We start from the raw sequence: 22880 nt of genomic DNA on the forward strand, positions 1-22880 counted from the left end.
CTAGTAAGATGGTAGACTACAAAGACTCTCCCTATGAATCCAAAGAGTGGTATGGTGTTGGGAACTCTTCTGACTTGGCAGTGACACTGAGAAGCTTAAAGGAAGAGATAAGGAGTTGTGAGGCAGATAATGGCATAATCATACAAGCATAAAAAACGTTAACAGAGGTAAATGCAGTCATACTTTAGAGCTTGTCAGATTTGCAAAGACAGAGACCGCTTTTGATTAGCCATGAGCAGGAGGATAGAACTAATGGGGCATATGGTAGTATATCACATGGTGGTCACATATTAGATAGATATGACACAATCAGAGATCGCAGATTTTTGGAAACTCTGGATAGGAGAAGGGATAGACACAGGTATGACTCTAGTTCTGATTTAGATAACAACTATGATCGTCATTGGTATCATCCTTACAGGAGGAGTGATAAGGGGTATTTTTTAGATGAGTTTAAGAAATAAAAGCCACCTACTTTTGATGGAGAGTATTGTAACTTTTTGACACCTTGCAAGTTACAAACTTTTTAAAAAATTATTTGTCACATTCCTTCAATTTTATCCTTACCATGACAAATACCTTCCTTTAAATATCATTCCATCTAACCCTTTCCATTGCTAAATCATGAAGTGTATAAAGTTTTTATAAATGTCTCTAAGTTATTTTTAATAGTTTTTATTTTAAATAAAATTCAATTTTATAAAAAATATATAATTATATTTTTTATAAAATTATGTATTTAAAATATTAAAACTTAGCTTAAAAATAACAAACCCAACCTCTAAATTATAGAAACCATATTTAAAAACCTTATTATATACGTCAGCCAAGTCAAAAACTCAAAATAGGCCTATGTCCCACCAGACACTTCAAACATTAAACCACCGTAATTTAAATTCGTGTGTGCAATGTCAAATCAATAGCAAATCTAATCTATGGTTTTTGGAGAGGGGGTTTCATATTCGACTTATTAGCCTACCCCCATAAGGGAAATTTCATATATTTATGAAATGAGTTTACAGATGGGAGGTTGAGTAAAATGTGACTAAGGTGAAAGGATTTTTATAGGTTATGAAATGAATTTACAGGTCCAAGAAAATGATGTTACAGGAGAGTGAGTACAAATGAAAATTTGACAGAGAAGAAAGAAATGTTTTTGCTATGGTATAAAGAGGAGAAATGCACGATTTTTACAGGTCATATATTTATGAAATGAATTTACAAGTGCAATTAAATGAAAATGATGTTACAGGTGAAAGCAAAAGAAGAATGAGTAAAAACGAAAATTTGACAGAGAAGAAAGAAATGTTTTTTATATGGTATAAAGAGGAAGAATTCATGGTTGTTTTTGCTATGGTATAAAGAGGAGAAATGCATGATTTTTACAGGTCATATATTTATGAAATGAATTTATAAGTGCAATTAAATGAAAATTATGTTACAGGTGAAAGCAAAAGAAGAATGAGTAAAAACGAAAATTTGACAGAGAAGAAAGAAATGTTTTTTATATGGTATAAAGAGGAAGAATTCATGGTAAATGAAATTTGGATAAATACTTATCCAAAAAAATTTACAAGAGTAAAAGAGGAAAGTAAAAATACTTTACCAACCATGGGAAAACAAGACATGGTTTTTAAAATCCATGGGAAGGAGAAACAAGACATAGATTTCAAAACAAGACATGGATTTCAAACAATAGACAGATTTACAGGATGCAATTATTTGAGGAGATATTTTGAGAATTTCATTTATGATATATATATATATATATATATATATATATATATATATATATATATATATATATATATATATATATATAGGTTTAAGCAAAATATTTGGAAGCACTTTAAAAAGTGACATAAAATCATTGGTCAATTCAAGCATTGATTATTCAAAGGACACCTAGCAAAAAAATCCTTCAACTAAATTATAGACGTGATTTCAGCATTTGAAGAAGGAGGAAGATCAACAATCATTCTTATTCAAATTTAGAGGTAGTGATATCAGCATTCAAAGGACACCTAGCAGCAGAAGATCAACAAACTGGGATCAAAGTGAAGTTTTTTCAGTAGACAGTTTAGGTAGCTCAAGGGTTCAAGGAAGAAGAGTTGCAAACAACTCCAAATTTCCTACAATTTTTCAAAGATTCTTTTTATTTTTGTTTTGTTGTTCAGACTTTTATTCCAAAGAGCTATACACAGTCATCTTAATGTAATGTTCTATATATTTTTTTAATTTTAATGTAAAGGGTTTGACTTTTGATGCAAAAACCATATCAGTTTGTAAAAATTTTATTACAAAATTCCTAATTGAAGTATTATAGCTCTGACAAAAATTGTGTTCCTTATATGCTTTTCGAGTGCTTTCATACCTTATTTTCTACACATGTTCAAAGAAACATAGTAGATCTGGGTAAGAATAGATTAAGTGTCAATCTCTCTTAAATCCCCTGCAAAGTTATAATCATTTAAAGAGATCAATTAACTAGACTATTTGTCTTGGTAAATTCCTCTACATTTGTTAATCGTTGCCTTTTGTCATCTTTTGAATGTGTTTTTTTTGGATGTAGAATCTTCTAGAAGATTCCATTCTATCTTGTTGATTAATTATTTAGTATGATCACTTAATTACCATGAATTCCCTTATATTCTTCTATCAAATTCGTTAAAAATCATGTTAACTTGTCAAATTGGATACTGACACTTTGACCAAGGACTCTGCAAGAGAGGGATTTATTCATGGATAGAGATTCTGTAATCATCAACAACCACCAACAATAAATTATAAATTTGGCCATTGTGCTTCATAGTTTGTTGTCCAGTGATAGTTAACAACGTTAAACAAAGCCTCGTAACAATTGAGGGCGCCCCCTCTATTTCAAGGACCAGCTTGAACCTAAAGACTAGTTGAGTTGGTTTCTTGGCATAGTTTTTGCAGCCAAGAATTGCTTACGAGAAACAAGTACAACAGAGAGGTAAATAAATCGCAAGATGCAGAGGCATGGTTGCTAGGCATGAAGAAGTTATTCGGATTGCATGACTACTCAGATAACATGAAAGCTAGAGTGGCTACATTCAGTCTCAAAGGAAAAGAAGACATTTGGTGGGAAGACATGAAGAGTGTCAAAGGTATAAATGAGGAAGATTTGACTTAGAGTGAGTTTGAGCGACTATTCAAAAAGAAGTATTTTTCAGAAAGATACTTTGATGATAAGGAGAAAGACTTCTATGAGAAAAAGATGGGATCCATGATAGATGATGAGTACACTAGCAGATTCTTGGATTTTTTGAGCTATGTGCCTTACCTCAAAGAGGAGAAGGCTAAGATTTACGGATTTGTTAGTAGGTTACTGGTTGCATTCAAAGATAGGATTGAATTCAATGATCATAGATAATTGGAGGAGGTCATCTAAAAAATGAAGCATTGCTTTGAACAATTGAAGCATCGAACTAAGACGAAGATAGATTGGAGAGGTAATGCAAAAGAACAAAGGAAAATGGAACAAGAAGTAAGACCACATGATTCAGGTAACAAAGAAAATGTTGCACCACTTAAAAGGTTCAATGTATCAGATAGAGGACAGGGACATAGATTTGAGGAGTAGAATAAGGAGCCCTTACAATGTTGGACTTATGGAGGAGATCATCGTGGGAGGGATTCTCCACAGTACAAGAGTTGTAGGTCTAAGACATACAGTGTGCAGGAGGCATAGACTATTGGATATGTTGGTTAGAGTATTCCACATATCTATGTAGCCTTGGATAAAAAAAATGCAGAGCATTAGGCATCTATCATTGAGATGGATGGTACTCTTTGCGATCAAGTTATTTCTATTTTGATTGACCATGGATCTAATTATAGCTATGTTAGTCCTAAATTGGTGGATAAGTGTGGTTTGAGAAAGGAATTTCATGTAGAGTCTTGGTTAGTGCAGTTGGCTACACGTACGAGGAAACGAGTTCATCATTGGGTACAAGAGTCGTAGGTCTAAGATATACAGTGGCAGGAGGCACAAACTGTTGGAGATGTTGTTCAGAGTATTCCACGTATCTATGCAGCCTTGGATAACAAAAATGCAGAGCATCAGGCATCTATCATTGAGATGGGTGGTAAGCTTTGCGATCAAGTTATTTCTATATTGATTGACTGTGGATCTAATTATAGATATGTTAGTCCTAAATTGGTGGATAAGTGTGGTTTGAGTAAGGAATTTCATGCAGAGTCTTGGTTAGTGCAGTTGGCTACAAGTACGAGGAAACAAGTTCATCATTGGGTAAGATCTTGTAAATTTGACTTGAATGGTATGCCTACCACAACACATTTTAATGTATTACCATTGGGTTCATACATTATGTTGTTGGGCATGGACTGGTTGTATCTTCATTGAACCAAGGTAGAATGTTTTGACAAAGCCATTGATTGTGGTGATGAAAATGGAGAACCAAGAGGCTTATGGGGAAAGAAGAAAGCCACATCAGTTAGGATGGTGACAGTTATGCAAGAAAAGTGTAGTTGCGGGAAAGGGTGTAAGTTATTTACAGCGCACATATATAGTGATAAGGGTAAGGAAGTTGAGGATATGGATGTGTTGAGAAGATACTTAGTTTTACAACAGTTCAAGGATGTATTTCCTGAGGACATTACAAAGTTTCCACCTCACAAGGAGGTAGAATTTTCTATTGAGTTAGTTCCAAGGGTAGCTCCAGCATCAAAATCACCTTATAGGATGAGAAAACCTGAGTTGGTCGAGTTAAAGTTGCAACTAAAGGAAATGTTGGACAAGGGGTACATTAGGCCAAGTGTATCACCATGGGATGCACCCGGTATTGTTTGTGAAGAAGAAAGATTTTACTCTCAGATTATGCATTGATTACAGGCAGTTGAACAAAGTGACAATCAAGAATAGGTACCCTTTGCTGAGGATTGATGAATTATTTGATCAACTGAAGGGAGAATTAGTGTTCTCGAAGATTGATCTGAGATCCAAATACCATCAGGTATGCATCAAAGAAGAATACATTTACAAGGCTATGTTCTGGACTAGGTATGGGCATAATGAGTTCATTGCTATTCCATTTGGCTTAACTAATGCTCCAACTGCATTTATGGGTTTGATGAATAGCGAGTTGCATCCATATTTGGATAAGTTTATTATTTTTTTCATTGATGATATACTGGTATATTCCAAAAATGAGGAAGAGCATGTCAAACATTTAGCAGCAGTGTTGAGGTTGTTGAGAGAGCTTCAGTTGTAAGCTAAGCTCAACAAGTGTAGTTTCTTTCAGACTGAGCTACATTACTTGGGGCAGGTTTCCTCTAAGGAAGGAATTGTAGTAGATCTAGAGAAGATAAGGGACATCATGGAGTGGGTAGCTCCTAAGAGTGTGGATGAGGTGAGATATTTCATGGGTTTGGCAGGCTACTATAGGAGGTTCATCAGGAACTTCTCATAGATTTCTTATCCTATCACATCATTGCAAAATAAAGGTAAGAAGTTCAAATGGAGTGAGGAGTGTGAGGCCAACTTTGAAAAGATTGAGTACTTTTTGACCCATGCACCAGTACTACAGATTGTAGATCTAGATAAAGAGTTTGGGGTATGCATAGATGCTTATAAGAGAGGTCTTGGTGGAGTCCTCATGCAAGATGGACAGGTGGTATGTTATGAGTCCCAAAAACTAAAGGAGCATGAGCATAACTACTAGACACGTGATTTGGAGTTAGCAGTGATCATACATGAAATGAAGATGTGGAGACATTATCTTCTTAGCAAGAGGTTTTTACTTAGGAGTGATCAGATTGGGTTGAGATATTTGTTTGATCAGCCAAATCTGAATGCTTGATAGGCTAGATGGTTGGTCATGATCAGCAAATTTGCTTTCAAGATCAAGTACATCAAAGGCACAGGTACAGGTGGCAGTATAGTTATAGGTACAGGTATAGGGGCAGGTGCACAGGGTATGGATTATTGTCTTATAGCAGACAGGTTGGTCAGGTTCCAAGATAGGATATATGTACCAGATAACAGTGAGCTCAAGATGGTGATCTTGAGGGAGTTTCATGTGAAACCTTATTTAGGTCACCCTGTTTATTAGAAGACATTAATTGTAGTGAAGATATTTTATTATTTGCTGAATTTGAGGAGAGATGTGAAAAAATTCATGTCTAGATGTTTTGATTGTCAGCGAGTGAAAGCAAAATCCAAGCATCCAGGTGGACTACTACAGTCGATCACGATTCCAAAGTTGAAATGGGAGGTCATTTCCATGGACTTCATCATAGGGTTGCCAAAGAAAGTGAGACAACATGATTCCATTATGGTCATTGTGGACAGGTTGACAAAGGTTTCACACTTCATTCCGATTAAGTCTACATTCTCAGCGAGCGATGTAGCATAGGTATTCATCATAGTTGTCATCAGATTGCATGGTTTTTCAAAGAATATTATGTCAGACAGGGATGAAAAGTTCACTTCCAAGCTTTGGAAGGAGTTATTTGTAGGTTTGGGCACAGAGTCAGCCTTCAGCATAGGTTATCATTAATAGATAGATGGATAGACAGAGAGAGTCAACATGATATTGGAGTACATGTTGAGGATGTATGTGATGCATCAATAGTGGAAGTGGAAAGAGTATCTCCATTTGGTATAGTTTACATACAACAATGGTTATTATTAGTCCTTAAGGATGAGTCCTTTTGAGGCATTGTATGGGCGGAGTTTTAACACTCCCATTAGTTGGAGTGATTCGGTTAACAGGGTGTTGATTGGACCAGATATGTTAGCAAACATAGAATAGGAAATGCAGTTAATAAAGAATAATCTAAAGGTAGCACAAGATAGGTAGAAGATTTATGCATATAGGAACAAGTTGTTCAAGGAGTTCTAGGTTGGGGAACAGGTCTAATTGCACATCAGACTGAAGAAGAGCTCCTTGCGGATTGGATCTTGTGCCAAGCTGGTACCATGGTTTTGTGGACCCTTCAACATTGTTGAGGGGATATGGTCACTAGCCTATCGACTTGCACTGCCTCCAACAGTGAATGTCCATGATGTTCTCCATGTATCATTACTTAAGAAGTATGTTAAGGATGTTGATCACGTGATTTACTAGTTTATATTGCAGGTGGAACCAGATGGAGAATTCCAATCGGAGTGTCAGTGTATATTGCAGAAAAAGATGCTCATGCTCTGGAACCGAGCAATCGAGAAAGTTAAGGTGCAATGGAATCACTTTGGTCTTGATGAAGCTACATGGGAGCTGGAAGATCAGATGTGGGCTATATATCCTTCCTTGTTGCAGACTGAGGAAAAGAAGCTCCGATATGGTGGTTTGGTATATGTCGTATGGTGGTTTGATTTGTGATTTATGATGGTTTGGTATATACTATATGATGTTTTGATATATGCTTAGATATTGTGTTTATTATATGTTTTGATATATTCTTTGATATATGATTTGGTATATATTTTGGGATATATTTTTGGTAATGTTTCTATATGTACACATGTATATGGATGTAAATACTTCCATGAACTATGATATAAAGCTCCACTATGTGGTATGGGTGTCATGTTATTATGATTATGTTGTCATGTTACTATTCTATCATGTCGTTATGTTATAATGATGTTATGATGTCATGTGGATTTCACTCAATAGGATGATCATTGTAAATACCGCAATGAGTTGTGTTATAAAGTTCCACTATGCGGTGTGTTGTTATGTTGGTTACTTCTCAGTAAGTTGATCATTGTAAATATTGCATTGATTTGTGTTATAAAGCTCCATGAGAAGTATGTCTTCTTTCAGTAGGTTTCTGAGCTATATGTGTGATTGAACATCGAGGATGGTGTCCCCCAAGGGGGAGGGTTCTGTAACAGCCCTGGTGAAAATTCCATGTAATAAAAGTAAATAAATGAAAAATAATTACCACTATTTATGGGACACTTATTCCAAGCTTAATTTTGGGAAAAATCCTAGTGATGTGGATCACTTTTGATTGTTTATGGCTAAGGAAATTGTAAAAGGCAATCGCTAAGGCTTTGGAAAGGAAAAATGACATTTTTGGCACATGTATTTATGAAAATAATGGAAATTAGGAGGAAAGGGAGGTGAAAGGTCACAGGTTGCATGCGAGGAGGAAATTGAAGGAAAATAATGGGAAATGAAGAAAGCTGAGGCCTCATTCATAAAAAGGCTTCTGAGGATCAATTGTTAACCTTTTTGCAATCCAGCATTGGATCTATCTTCTATTCTCTCCCTCTCATACTCTTGGAGACATAGAATTTTCTTGGAGAACTCTTGGTGGGTGTGGCATACTTGGATTTTTGGAACAAGAAGGAAAAGGAAGAGTAGGAAAGCACAAGAAGGCATTGGGATCAACAGCTACATCATATTTGTTTGTAGGTACCAAGTTGCATGCATGTTTCCTTCACTAGTTTTTGTCATGCATGGCATATGCATGTGGGTTGTTCGTTATGATCTGTAATTGGCATGGCTCATGGTCGGGATTGACAGTGGATTGCCTAGCCTTGTCATTTCCTGGATAGTCATGGTGATTGTGGTTTTATTTCCTTTTTGTGTTTTTGTTTGGTTCTTATGTTTCCTTAGCTTGGGTTGAGTTACTATTCTTTTATCCTTGGTTGGATAAACGCTTTGGAGCCCTGGAACAACTTGGGTTGAATTACTAGTCTTGTAGCCTGGGTTGGAAAAACACTGTGGAGCCCTTAGTGTGTTGAGTTACTAGTCTCGTAGCCTTGGTTGGATAAGCCCTCTAGAGCCTGGTCAAAGTTGTGGGTTGAGTTACAAGTCTTGTAGCTAGGTTGAACAAATGCACTGGAACCCTGGATGGCTGGGATAGAAACCGATCTGATGATGGTTTTGTGATGTCCAACTGTGAGGTGGAATCACTGTTTGATGGGTTAAGGTGGATGGTCTATAGAAGCCCTAGATGGTTTTTGATTGATGTCATCTATGAGATCCCACATTCATGCTTGGAATATGGCATGGGGGTGAATGAATTAAGACATATTTGGCTCAACCATTCTACAGTCGGGTGGAATGTGGAAGTCCCATCTCGAGTTTGGATTTGGAATCATTAATGAAAGGTTATTTCTCCTTGTATTTATATGAGAATTTTGATGGATTGTATGTGGTCTATATGGTTGTACTTTCATGAGTATTTTTGTCCCTATTATGCTGGTTATATATGCGTTTTATGACAGTAGCCATGCATGTATTTCCTCATGTTTTTTACATGTAATTGAATGATCAATGTATCTATGACCTAATGGATGGAATGACAATTGATGTGTTAAGGAATCAATGGTTCTTAGTGATTCTCAGCTAAATATGAGACCCCTATGCGCAAAACGGTTTATTGCACCTATAGATTACACATTTGCAATATGTTTGATGAAATGTCTATCATGGCTAGTAGGGGTCCATTCAAGGTCTTGAACAAGTCTTTTCTTTAGTACTATCATTTCCATGTTATTTTATTGATCTGAAGAGAAGGTTCAATTCTGGACAATGACTTGGGCTCTAGGCCTGAAAAAGTGGCTCAAATCCCAGAGTTGTTGCCATAGCACTGACAGTTTTTGTCTCTAGTCACTGGTAGGAAAACTTGTGAGAGCGATTTTGAGTTGCTAGTCATACTTATTCCTATAGCATGGGAGTGACTAAGCCTTAAATCTTCCAAACATTCAGTGGGACCCCAAGGCAAGTTGTCCGAAGTATTGGATCGGCTCCTGAGGGTCATGTAGCTGATGATTAATGTTTGTATGGTGTGTTTCCATCGGTTCCACTTCCTTAACGTGACTTACAAGGTTGAATCATATCATAGTGGACTCTCGCTGCATGTTTACCCTGGTTGGCCAATCACTTGCATAGGTGTGGGAGGAGGGTGTTACAGAATGTGATATCATTAATGTAGCTATTTATGTTATTCCTATGCCAGAGATACGTATGTAGCATAAATGGATGCTTCTATATCTTAGTGTGATGGTCCTATTATTCTTGATTCACATTTATTTCAGGAAAAAGTTAACGCAATTGATGATAGTAAGAGTTATTTTAGGGAATTGAATGGAATCTTTCTAATAATATTCCTATTGAACCTATTGAGATGTAATGTCATGATATTGATCTATCTTTTCATTTATGCTTGTACCCCTATATATGGAATTATTGCTGGAATATGTTAGGATGTTTCCATTATGAATGTGACTAAATGTAATTTTGGGATGCCACAAAGAAAAGGTCATATTATTTAGCAAAGGGTTCATATTCGCAAAGGTTCTATTAAATAACAAACTTGAACGTCATTTTTGGCTATGTAAATGTAAATGCATTAGCACCTGTATATTAAAACTTCTAGGAACCAAGCTTGCAAAAGAGTCATTACAGTGATCAAAGTTGCAAAGGACAAAATAGGTTTGAGATTGATTATATATCATGTGCTATTGATTTGATTGTTGTAGTGCTTGTATTCTATGCCATGTCATGGATTATATTTTAGACCTGGATTTGTATTGCTACTATTGTGATGAATAGAGCATTGTTGAGGCTTTTATATATATTTCTAATGGTTTTTCATGGGCATTTGATATTGTACTTATGTTGCTCTTATCGTTGTTGAGCGTAATATAATCAAGATCCTTGTTAAGACATCTATTTGTGAGCAGATAATATTAGCTATGGGTATGTGGTTGGAAAAAGTGATGTTGAGGCCTGTTTCTAGGGTTTGACAATGAAATCCATTTGTTGATTAAAGAAGAATTGGAGTGTTGTTGAGTGTGTTGAGTCAACAGACAATTTTGTATCTTATGTTATTATTGAGAAGAGTTTGAGCAAAGGTGGATCCCATCTAAAAATATATGAAACATGGTCCATTGTGGTGATTTAAAGGCCAAAGCCTTTAGCGAAAGTGGTGGCTTGCTGAGCAAGGTAGTAGGGTGGTGTAAAGTGGAGATTAGAGTCTCCTTCAGGTTGGATCTTGAGAACACTCAAAGGTAACAATGTGGTGCTAGTGTAGCAGATTGATGATGAAGGGTGTTGGAGCATCCTTTGAGTTGGAGCTGATAAAACCAAGGTGTTGGAGCATCCTTCCAATTGAAGTTGGTAAAACTAGGGTGTTGTGACATCCTTTCAAGTGGATCTAATAAACCATGGGGTTGGAGCCTCCTTCTAGTTGTTCTTGGAGAATCTTGGAAGTTATAGCTTCCTGTTGATGTAATCTTTAAGACATATATTAAAATGCATTTGGTGGTTTATCTCCTCGAAGTGTTTCCACTTTAAAATATCTTATGTACTATCTATGATGTTATGAATTATTGAATGGTATTGCTAACTATTTATTGTTTTCAATGTATGATTAAAATTGTCAAAAAGTGCCAAATATTGATTCACCCCCACTCTCAGTAATGATAAATACTCCAACAATTGGAAGAGTGTGTTCCTTCAATCAAAGCCTAAAATCTAGAGGGAAGATCTCAGGAGAACAAATATGGGAAATTTAAGGAAGCACACATCCAAACGATCAAAGGAAATCTTTGGTATTGCACCAGTTTTATGAACTATTATAGTTAAAGAACAGAAATAGGTTGTTCCAGTTCCTTTGTTCAATGAATCATGCTTTCAATTTTAGATAGGTAGAATAGAAGCCTATTTGTCAGCTCTTGGATATAATTTATGGTGGCATTCACTTATTTCTAGAAACATGTCTTCCGATGAATCATGATGGTATAATGAAAAAGCAAAGAATTCCATTTTAAGTGCTCTACTAGATTTTGTGAAAACAAAAGTGGGTCAATGCTCATAAGCCAAAAGGCTTTAGGAAAGGATTCAAATTTTTTACTTTAAGAAGAATGCAGACCAAGATGAAGGTTATGCTGATGAACATCAATTAAAATATAGTAGATACTCAGATCAAAGAATTTGATGACGAAAAAGAAGAAGAAGAAGAAGTGGACTTAAAGAGAGAATTGCTCAATGCCTTAAGTGATCTAGAGAAAACAAGAAAGAAAAATAAAATACTTGAAGCTGAATTTATTCAAAAGAAAAAGGAACTTGATGTAGCTCTAGCTAAAATAAATAGGAGTAGAAAATAAAATGAACAACAGAAGGATCAAATGTAGGGATTTGAAAGGAGTCATGAATTTAACAAAGAAACAAAAGAAGTTGTCCTCCTAATACATCAAGTTGAGGAAGCATAAAATAGAGACAAAATATTGACAAGTTTGCTAAAGGAAATTGTACAAAGTACGAGGAATAAGTTACTCAAAAGAAGAAAGAGATTATTTTGAAATTGCAAAATGGTAAAAAGAAGAGCCATGTTATTAATGAAAAGGATAAAGAAATTTCTCGCTTAAGGATGAAGGTAAAAGAAGAAGGTAAAGTTCCATGCAATGAAGGCACAAAAACGAAGCCCCTTTCGAGCAAGGTTGAAGAGAGGCCTGAAAGAAAAACACTTCAAAGGAAAAATATAGTTGAAGCACAAAAGAATATTGAAACTGTTGCTTCTCCAAGAAGAAATGTTAAGGTAATTAAGGGACAATAAAGGATTGATCCTCCTCCAAGAAAAATTGTCTTTAGAATACCATCAGCATAAGACATGTCATCTAGGTAGACTCATATATTTCATGGGTGTTGTTTTTCATGATCTAACTTTGGGCATAAGGGTAGGGATTGCAAATCCTATGACGTATTTGATTATCAAGGATATTATCAAAATCCTAGCAACAAGTTTGCAAGAACACAAGATATGTGTCTGAATATCCCCATCAACAGAAAGTATATGTCATTTAGGTATCATGTAGAATGCTTCAAATGCTATAACTATGGGAATATAGCTTGTGATTATACATACATGATGGAATATTCCATCAAGGAGAACTCTAATGTTAGGTACAATAAGGTAAGTGGCATGCCGTTTGAGGCACATAATGAGTGGGGGAGAGAAAAAAAAAATCAAAGGAAGAAAGGAAAATAGAAGGAAGATAGATCAAGATATTTCATCAGGGGGAGTTATCCTTTTCCATTGATGTCAAAGGGGGAGAGAAATCATGATAGGAAGACCATAAGCATGGAGACAGGGGGAGTAGTAATCGTAAGGGGAGTATGTGTTTTTCCATCAATGAAAAAGGGGTATATTGTTGAATGGTGTTTTTATTAATGCCAACATCAGTATTTGAATTTTATTAACATATGTATATGGATTGCATAAATTGGAAGCTCCAATGGACTTGAATGCCTAGAAGGAAGAGAAGGAAGTGTAGCCCTTGCAGTGTGGTCCTGATGCCCTGCATTTGATGAGAAATTTGAATGGGAAGATCAATGAAATTGCAATAAATACCATCATAGAAAGCTCATTATGCCATTTCTAATATTGGTTGGATTTCCACATAAATCCTCATGATTGAGGAGATATGCCTTCTAAAAGATGAAGCCCTGAAGGTGTGGTCATGGTGCAAAAAATGGATAATAAAAGGAAGCTTTATGATTGGTTAATTTTTGGCATTGATAATTCAAGGAGATATTGATTAACTCTTGTTGGTATTGAGTGACCATGTAGCCATTAAAACATTATGTATATTTTTGCAAGGGAATTCGACTACTCAAGAAATGTCAAATTTATTGGAGATCAGATGAGCTTATTCAAATATTAAAATTTAAAAATTTAAATTTGAAGGTTTACTAAAGTTAGCTCCTTACTTTAGGGGAAAGTTGGACCCATTCTATAGCCCCCCTCCTTCCACTATATATAGAGGGCTCAATTCTCCTCTTAGAAGCATCATTGTCACACTCATAATTATCAAAATTTGTGTGATCTTTGTAAGGCCTCTATACTCACACAAAACATAAGGAGAAAGGTTGAGTTTCTAAAGAAAATTTGGGTGTAAGTTTTATATTTTTGTATGGGAGTTTTTTCTGCTAGGACAGAGACAAATATTGGGATTTATTTGTATCACTTTTGAACCTTGTGAGTCTCATTCAAAGGTTTATTTTGCATTGATCTTGAGATTGCTCTATGGCACTTTTGGCCCTCCTGATGCCCATATATAGGTTTATTTCATACTTATCCTGGGACTATCCTAAGGCTACTTTTGGCCCTCCTATGGCTCATTTAACAGTTTATTTCACACCTACTCCTGAGGCCCTTTTTTGAGATTGATCTTGAGTTGTTCTGAGTCTTATGGTCCCTTTTATTAGGTACTTTTCAACCTTTCTAAGGCTATATTCTGAGGCTTCTCAAGGACGAATTTGAGGTGGGATTAAGAGGAAATATTCAATTAAAATTAGAACTTTGCTTGAAGCATTAAGACTAAATTCAGATTTTTTTTTGGCTCAATTGTTTATCTCTCATGATTATTCATTCTATGACAAAGTATTGACTTATGTTATGGCCTTTGAGAATAATTTCAATTTGACCTAGAGAAATAGGACTAAGCTTGGGAGGAAACATTTGAGCATGTATTAGGGCTATTCTTTCTATAGAATAAGTTTGCAATAGGGTCGCATTAGCCCTTTCATCAAAGGTTGAATGAGGCATGAACAAGTCCATAGAAACAATATAATGCAAGTCAGAAATACATTTGAGCATTGGGCAAGTCGTGGCTGGAATAAAACTCATCAAATGTGTGTTTGAGAAGTTGATACACCTAAATGATTGAGGCATATATGCATTAGACCTTTGTATAGAGAATGTGTAAGAAGTGAAATCATAACTAGTGCATGTGGAGTTGTCAAGATATTGGATGAAGTGAAATTAGATACTAATATACTCACCACTCATCAAATGAGATAAGTGGATCAAATAAGGAATTTGATGTCAATATTGTAGTTGTCTATATTATTCTTGCTCCAAAGATACTTCTGTAGCATATGTGGATGCTTCCATATTTGAGTATGCAAGTCCTATTATTGCTAATGCAAATTTGTGTTGGGACATAGTTAGCGTAGTTGATTATAGTAGGAGGTGTCTCAAAGAATTCACTGGCATCTTTCTAATCATATTTCTATTGAACCTATTTTAATGTATTGTCTTGATATTACTCTATGTTTCAATTGATTCTTGTATTGTTGCTGAAGACATTATTGCTCAAAGTTTCTAGGAGGTTGCAAGTCTGAATGTGACTAAATATATTTGTTAGATGCCATAATGATAGGGTCAGATTATTTAGCAAAGGGTTTGTATTCCCAGAGCTTATTTTAAAGATCATACTTGAAGGTCAAGTCTAGTTGTGGCAGTGAAAATGTATTAGCACCAATATATTAAACTTTCCAGAAGGAAAGTTTGTGAAAGAGTTATTACAGTGACCAAAGTTGCAGAGGAAAAAATAGGGCTGAGGCTACTTATATATCATGTGCTATTGATTTGATCATTACAATTCTTGAGCTCTATGTTATTCCATGCATTATAGTCTAGACGTGGATTTTTAATTCTACTACTGAAAAGAATAGAGATTTGTTGTGGTTGCTATATATTACTAATGTTTTGTTCATGAGCATTTGATATTGTACTTTTTCTAGTCTTATCGTTGTTAAATGTAATATAGTGAGGATCCTTGTCAAGAAATCTATTTGTGAGAAGAGAATATTGGGTATGGGTATGTGGCTGGACAAAGTGATGTTGAGGCTTGTTGCTAAGGTTTGATAATGACATTCATTTATTGAGAAAAGAAGATTTGGAGTGTTGTTGAGTGTGTTGAGTCAACATCAATTTTTGTATCTTGTTTTTATTGTTGAGAAGAGTTTGAGTAGAGGTGGATCATGTTTGAAAATATATGAAACATGTTCCACTGTGGTGAATTGAAGTTCTGATCCTTCAAGGAATTTGGTGGTTAGTTGAGCGCGGTGGTAGGGTGATTCAAGGAAAATATTGGAGTCTCCTTCAAGTTGGAGCCTAAGAACACTTCAGGATGGCGAGGTAGTGCTAGGGTAGTAGATTGATGTTGTAGGGTGTTGGAACATCCTATTAGTTAGATCTCATAAAACTAGGGTGTTGGAGCATCCTTCTAGTTGGAGCTGGTACAACTAGGGTGTTGGGGCATCCTTTTAGTTTGACATGGGAGAAAAGTGTGGTTGGAGCCTCATTCCAATTATTGTTGGAGAATCTTGGAAGTTGGAGCTTCCTTTTGATGTAATCTTTAAGACATATATTAAAAAGTGTTCCATGGTTTTTCTCCTAAAAGGGTTTCAACCTTAAAATGTCTTGTGTACTAACTATGATGTTATGCATTCTTTAATGGTGTTGCCAATTATTTATTGTTTACGTGATATGATTAAAATTATCAAAAATTTCCCAATGTTGATTCACCCCCCTTCTCAGTATTGGTAAATATTCTAATACCCCTACCCCCAATAAATTAATCATATTCAAAGATTCCTCGGAAACATCCAAAATATGATTTTTTGGTTTCAAGGTCTAACTTGTGTTGTCTAACATGGTAAATGATATATAAAAATCTCTCTAAGTAGCCCTCTAAACTTTCCTCTTCTCATTATACTATCCTAGAAATGTATTCATTGACTTCTCTAGCTTTACAATAATCTAGATATTTTTTAAGAATTTTTTCCGTATCCACTCCTAGGTTGTGATATTTTTTTCTATAAATATGATAAAACAACGTAGCAAAGTGTCTTTAAGAGTAGAAGGGAATAATTTAAGTTTTTGTGCATCAGTTAAATAATCCATTCTATGACATAAAACATCAAATTAAAAGAAAAAAAGTATCATAATTTTTACTCACGAGTCCATGGAAACATGGTAGTATTGAGGGAGAGATATTCTTCAAATGAGCATTTGTAGTATTATTAGAAAAATAAAAACCAAAAGTTAACTCCTCTTTCTCTCCCTTTTTTCCTCCATGATTTGTTTCACCTTCTTCTTCCCCCACATTTTGGCCCCCGAACAAACTAAATTCATTCTCTAGTAGTGGAAGGTCAAATTTGGTAGCTGGTTTGTTTTGAAATTCTAATCCTTCCTCTCACCAAAAAAGAATTTGTACCTATGGATTAGTTGAAGTAGTGGAAGCATCTATAACTACGCTAATTACTCATTCTGGTCTCTCGGAATTTCCTTCCTCAAAATTTTCTTAAACTTCTAGTGCTCTGCCTCATTTCCCTTTGCCTTAAGTATTACCTACTAGAGAGTTAGTAGTGAGGATTTTTTTTTTTATTGCATTGACCAGAGTACTAAAGTCTCCTTCATCCCTACCCCTTTTTCCTTTTCCTCAACTTATATAGTACTAACATCATCTAAACCCATTAAGACAGAGAAACCACTAAATTGGACACTTACATTAATACATCTCATCTTACCATTTCTATCTCTCTGTGTATTAGGATGCTTATCACTGTAGAGAATGAGTTTACAAAGAAACTAGACAATTAATAAACCAATCAAGACCTAGTTCTTTGACACCTCCCTATCAACGATGCCAAAAAGGTTGGGAAATTTAATTTCTTAAATTATTGTTGATTAAATTATCGACCGAGGCTCATAAGATGATGAGGTATTGGCAACACATATCAAGAAATAATCCTAACTAGCTTGAAAAAAAAGGCACCACAACAATATTCTACAAGAATACTCTTCAACAATTTGATTGAAAATGGATTCACCTCTTACATTCCCTACAAACATAGGTACGAATAATAAATTAAATGATCAACACATTTTTCAACATCCTAAATATGTTCAGCAGGTTCAATAATCCTTGTAGCTATATAAAAAGATCACATAGTGTCGAAAGAACGCAAGCTTGCAGAACAGAGGAAAACCATTAAAGAGTTATCAATTCAAGTCTTGTAGTATTTTGACTGCTTGTGGATTCATAAGGTTAATATATCTCCATGCCAAGGGCCCTCACACAATTCCACAAAAAATATCACGACATGAAAATTATAGTAATAGAGCCGGAAATGACTCAATATGTTCTATGTATATAAACATAAATAAAATAAATTGCATAACAGTAAATCCTAATAACCTTGTAAGTGCATCCTAGGAAAGGGGGCCCTTCCTAGTTGGGCGCACTGCTAGAATATTAAATTAAATAAATAATTGATCAATAATGGAGAATTTTCATTTATTCTCAGAAAAATTATAGAGTACAAAGCTTTCTTTTACAATTTAAATATGGTTGCTACATGAGTTACATACTTATGGAGTCTAATATATCAATGATAGCTTACATTGATATATAGAAACTCAATCCTTAATATCTTGGACCACGATATTCAAATTTGGGGATCTCAAACCCATACATTACCAAAATAACCTAGTGTTACAACAATTATACAAAATAAGAACATTGATAAAAAATTCTTGGTAGGCTTGTTACACTAAAACCATATCCCCAAGATATAAAAAGATTTGTCCTCGAATAAATATTAGATCCATAATTGTGTTGATCCAAGTAGTTAAACCAATCGCTAGGTAGGGAATTCAAAACTCGACATAACTATTGATTTCCTATAACATCTTCTAGTAGTTCAATTGCTTTCAATAGTTCATCTTTGTTCACATGATTTGTGCACTTCTAGTAGATCAGTTAGTAGCTAATAGTCTTATAACACATATAAAGGATTCGACACACAAGGTTAATCAATAAAGGAAAATACACCCAAAAATTAGACTAATCCATCAAGAAATGTGTTACATTGTGAATAATCACCTTATTTAACTTTTAATTGTTGATACTGCAAAATCGACAGAAATGAGGAAAAAATATGGAAAAATGAGGAATGAAACAAGGTATGAAGGGAAAAAAGGTGGTCCAATATATGCAAAAGATGGGACATAGCTGAGACAAATTAGGAGTATAACAATTTCTCTTTATTTTCTAGATCTTGCAGGTGAATCGACTTCAAAACATTCATTTCTACATGTCAAGTTGCACTCTTGTACCTTGACACTCATTTACATTATTGGTGAGATGTGTCACATTCGTTAATGATTTTCATCAATGGTTAATAATCTAATGATTTTTTTCTATGTTCAACTTCAAAAAAATCCATTCACATAGATTGAGTTGTACCAATTGAGGTTATATGTGAAGACTATATGGTTTATGGTATCAATGAAATCATTTAGCAATTTTCTTGTTTCAAATTTTCTTTCAACAAGATATTGTTCCAATAAAAATTGTTATTATCTATCAACATGATGGTAGCTACTACAACTCCTCTTCATTAATTTCATTTTCCAACAAATCAATAACTTTAGATCTATCTTTAGTTAGCATACATCATGTTTCATGGTTTCCACTTCAGCACACAATACCAGTCCAAGACTTCATGGAGTAGAAAGTAATCAAAGACTCATATTGAGGCTACCCTTAGTTCATCAAGAAGAATGCAATAGTTTCTATAGCTACGAAAAGTTGGTGTAGCCGCGTATTTGATGGATGTAGCAGCTTGCCTCATAGGCTCTTTTTGCACAAAGATTGTAAACAAATGAGGCCGAATTAAGATACTCAGAAACTTGGGATTGTTTTAGAATATGATAATTTTATTATTACATGTGAGAAATGGAAAAAAAAAAAATAGCATGATAAGGGATTCAATGACAAGCTTTTAAGGCTGATTTAGTATTTTTTTTTCAAATGTCACAATTATTTTTCTGTAGTGGATTTGTAGTTTTTAATGGTTGTGTGCATCCCAAGGTTAGACCTTGACTTGGATATGGTTTTGAATCATGATTGTATGGACACAAACCTATAACCCAAGATTCTAAACCCACCTCATCTACATAAGAGAAAGGTCATTGTGTTGGTCAGTGCATAATGTAGTTGCAGAGTACCCAAGCTAAATCAACAACAAATCAACCATGAAATCATGTTCTCTTCTCCATTATTCTTATTTTAGCATATAGTATAATTCTAAGATATTTTGAACGTAAAATTGAGGTAAAACCAATTTTGAAACTTTTTAATTTGTTAAAAGTTTAGGAAATTATGATGGGAAACCACTGTAACCTCAAAATTCCTATCATGTATTCTCTATCACGATTTCACTTAATCACCTCTTTGTTATGTTTCACCCTTCATTTTAAAACCTCTTATCACCATTTTACCACATCATCATACACTCTCCTTTTTCCGTGGTCTTAGTCTAAGGAGTGTAAGATAGAATTGTTGCCACTATATCATTAAAGTGTGAAAAAATTAGCATTAAAAGGAACCTACAACAATTTTGTCCCTTGATTTCTAGCCCATATTTTGCGATAGTATTTAGTAAAAAAATTTGTTGGGTTTTATTCACTATCATCAAATATGGATTGAAGAAGGTATACTTTAGCAACTGATACTAATATCACCCCTTCAAATCAACCAACAATCAAGACACTATTAAAACATGTTTTCAATGGCAAACATCCTCTAAATGTATCACTAAACTATGGTAATTTTCTTAGTTATTTATTATTTTTTTGAAAAAGTATTCTCAGCAGAATTTTCCCTTGATATATAATAGAGTATACAATGTTCCCCTTGGAATTTTTCAGATATAAGTATGCATATGCAAAGGTGCATCATATAAATTTTATATGTGTTTTAAAGCAATGCTAAAGAGGATGAAAACTCAATTTTCTAAACATATGTCTCTCCCACATTAATCTATTCACCCTAATTTTCTCACACATTTTATTACCACACATAATATACTTAGTCCATTACGCATTGTTGGAAATGAGGTGAAAAAAACATGTCTTGATATTTCAATCATAAGTGAGTACATTTTAGCGATATGAGCCATGATCTAAGGAGTGGTTTTGAAGATAAATTTAAGAACATCATTTGGAATTCATCCTTTTAAATTCTTGTTTGAGTGCTTGAATGGATTTTTTGTTATTACATGTGGGAACTCTCATGATAGCTTGAAGTTTCTCTGCATTTTGAGGTTATTGATGGGCTTTTATACTTCACCCAGTTGGGATGTTAGTACATAGCTTAGTGTTACTTACATGACACAACTTCTTGTCCAATCGTATGGAGGAATCTATGAAGTCTATTGTTTGGTTTAAGGGTTGGCTTATGGACAATAATTCATTTCTTGAATCTTATATAGATCAGATCATGTTTAGCACTTTAGGAAGGTTCAATCATTCATAATAGACTAGTCCACCAAGTAAATGTAGTTCTCTGATTTGGAAGATTTAAATGGTAGAAACAAAGTTTGAACATTCTCATTCTATTGGATAGATATGCAAGGACTAAACATGATGTCTTAAGGGGACAACACATTCTAGCTATGAAAAAACAATACAAAATTATCCTCTTAGAATCAACAAATGTTCAACATTACTAAGAAATGGTATAAAAAAACTAACACATTCAATCTATACAATAAAATAATTTTCCAATCAAAGTAGGATACATTCTAAACTAAATACGTTGATATCTCTCTCTGAGATCTTAATGTATAAATTTTGTTAGCTTCCTTACTTCATTTGCAAGAGGACATGAAAATATATTGGTGTGGGGGAGATGTTGGGTCACTGATTCATCACCATTATAGCATCATTTACAGTAATCCATTTAACTATTTGTGTCATTCCTTCACCCATTGATCACCCCATTTGCCATATTTCCTCATAAAAACACCACGCCATATCTCTAATTATCAAGTGGTTTATTTAATATATTTTGTTTGCTTTTGATGAATTAAATTGGATTATGCTTGGTTTTACTAATGACGATTTACTAGTTGTAGTTGAAGCTAGTTTTAGTTGGCACCTTCGTGATCAAGATATAAACATAGTTTTAGAAGAAATTAGGTCACATGGCATTTGTTACTAGGAATCAAAATATGGATTTATGTTTTCGCAAAACTCACGCAGTGGTAAATTTTCAAATTGTTCTATGTTTTATCAATTACATTAACCCAATTCAATAGTTCAATTAAGAATCTTTCCACATACAAGTAGTCTTCTCATTCATCAATAGTAATTGAAGACAGAAAAATAAATGCAATGAAATAGGAGACAATCAACACATAAAAAAGAGACACCAAATTTGGTCAACGACCAGGGAAAACCCCCACTAGGGGGAAAACCCTTTGAAAAATCTTATTTTATTTTATTGTTATAAAATGTTAAGAAAAGAGTAAAATGAGCCCAATACAATATCATCTAGAAAAAAAACCCAACAATATTCATAAATATGTTTCCAACATCAAAATATATCAAAGACAATGTTTCCGATCTTTGGTCAAATGTGGTCAACTTCAGTCCTCGGTCAAATTTGAATCAAACTTCTCGGTCGCATGGATGAGGGGTTGTTCATGGAATTGAAGGTTTCCAGTCACTCCCATGAGCCTTTGATGTCTGTGGAAGTGGTTTAATTTTTCCTGTGGCAAGATAGTGATTGTAGCCCAAAACCCTAAAACAAATGTGAGCCTCAATCCCTGTAATTTCGGACCTTTGTCACCCCTAACTCAAACCTGTGTGAGCCAATCAATGAAGAAGAGAAGAAGAATATGTTTTGTGATGATAAAATGAGCTTGAGGTCACTTGTATTTATAGGCTTCCATGGGTGTCCAATTTGCTTTAGGGTTAACCTTGTCCAAATGTGCATATGTGGGTTTCCATCATAAGTACACTTTACCTTATCTGATTTCAGTGATATTTAGGTTGATTTTGGTCCTCTCAAAAAGAGAAATTTAATGAAATCATAATATCCATCAAATAAACTATAAAAATTGGAAATTTACCGTAATTTAATAATTTAACACTCTCTCTCAATTAGGAAGAATTCCACTTGTCAATATCTGATTGTCGAACATCCTTCCATGTATATCCTATCTTCATATCATGTCCCATATCTGATCAACTCTAGCATCTGAAACATTCTTGAATCTAAAGAATAAGAA

Source organism: Pinus tabuliformis, chromosome J (genome assembly GCF_031772625.1).
Source record: "Pinus tabuliformis cultivar Carrire ecotype Pingquan chromosome J, CPIR1, whole genome shotgun sequence".
NCBI lineage: Eukaryota > Viridiplantae > Streptophyta > Pinopsida > Pinales > Pinaceae > Pinus > Pinus tabuliformis.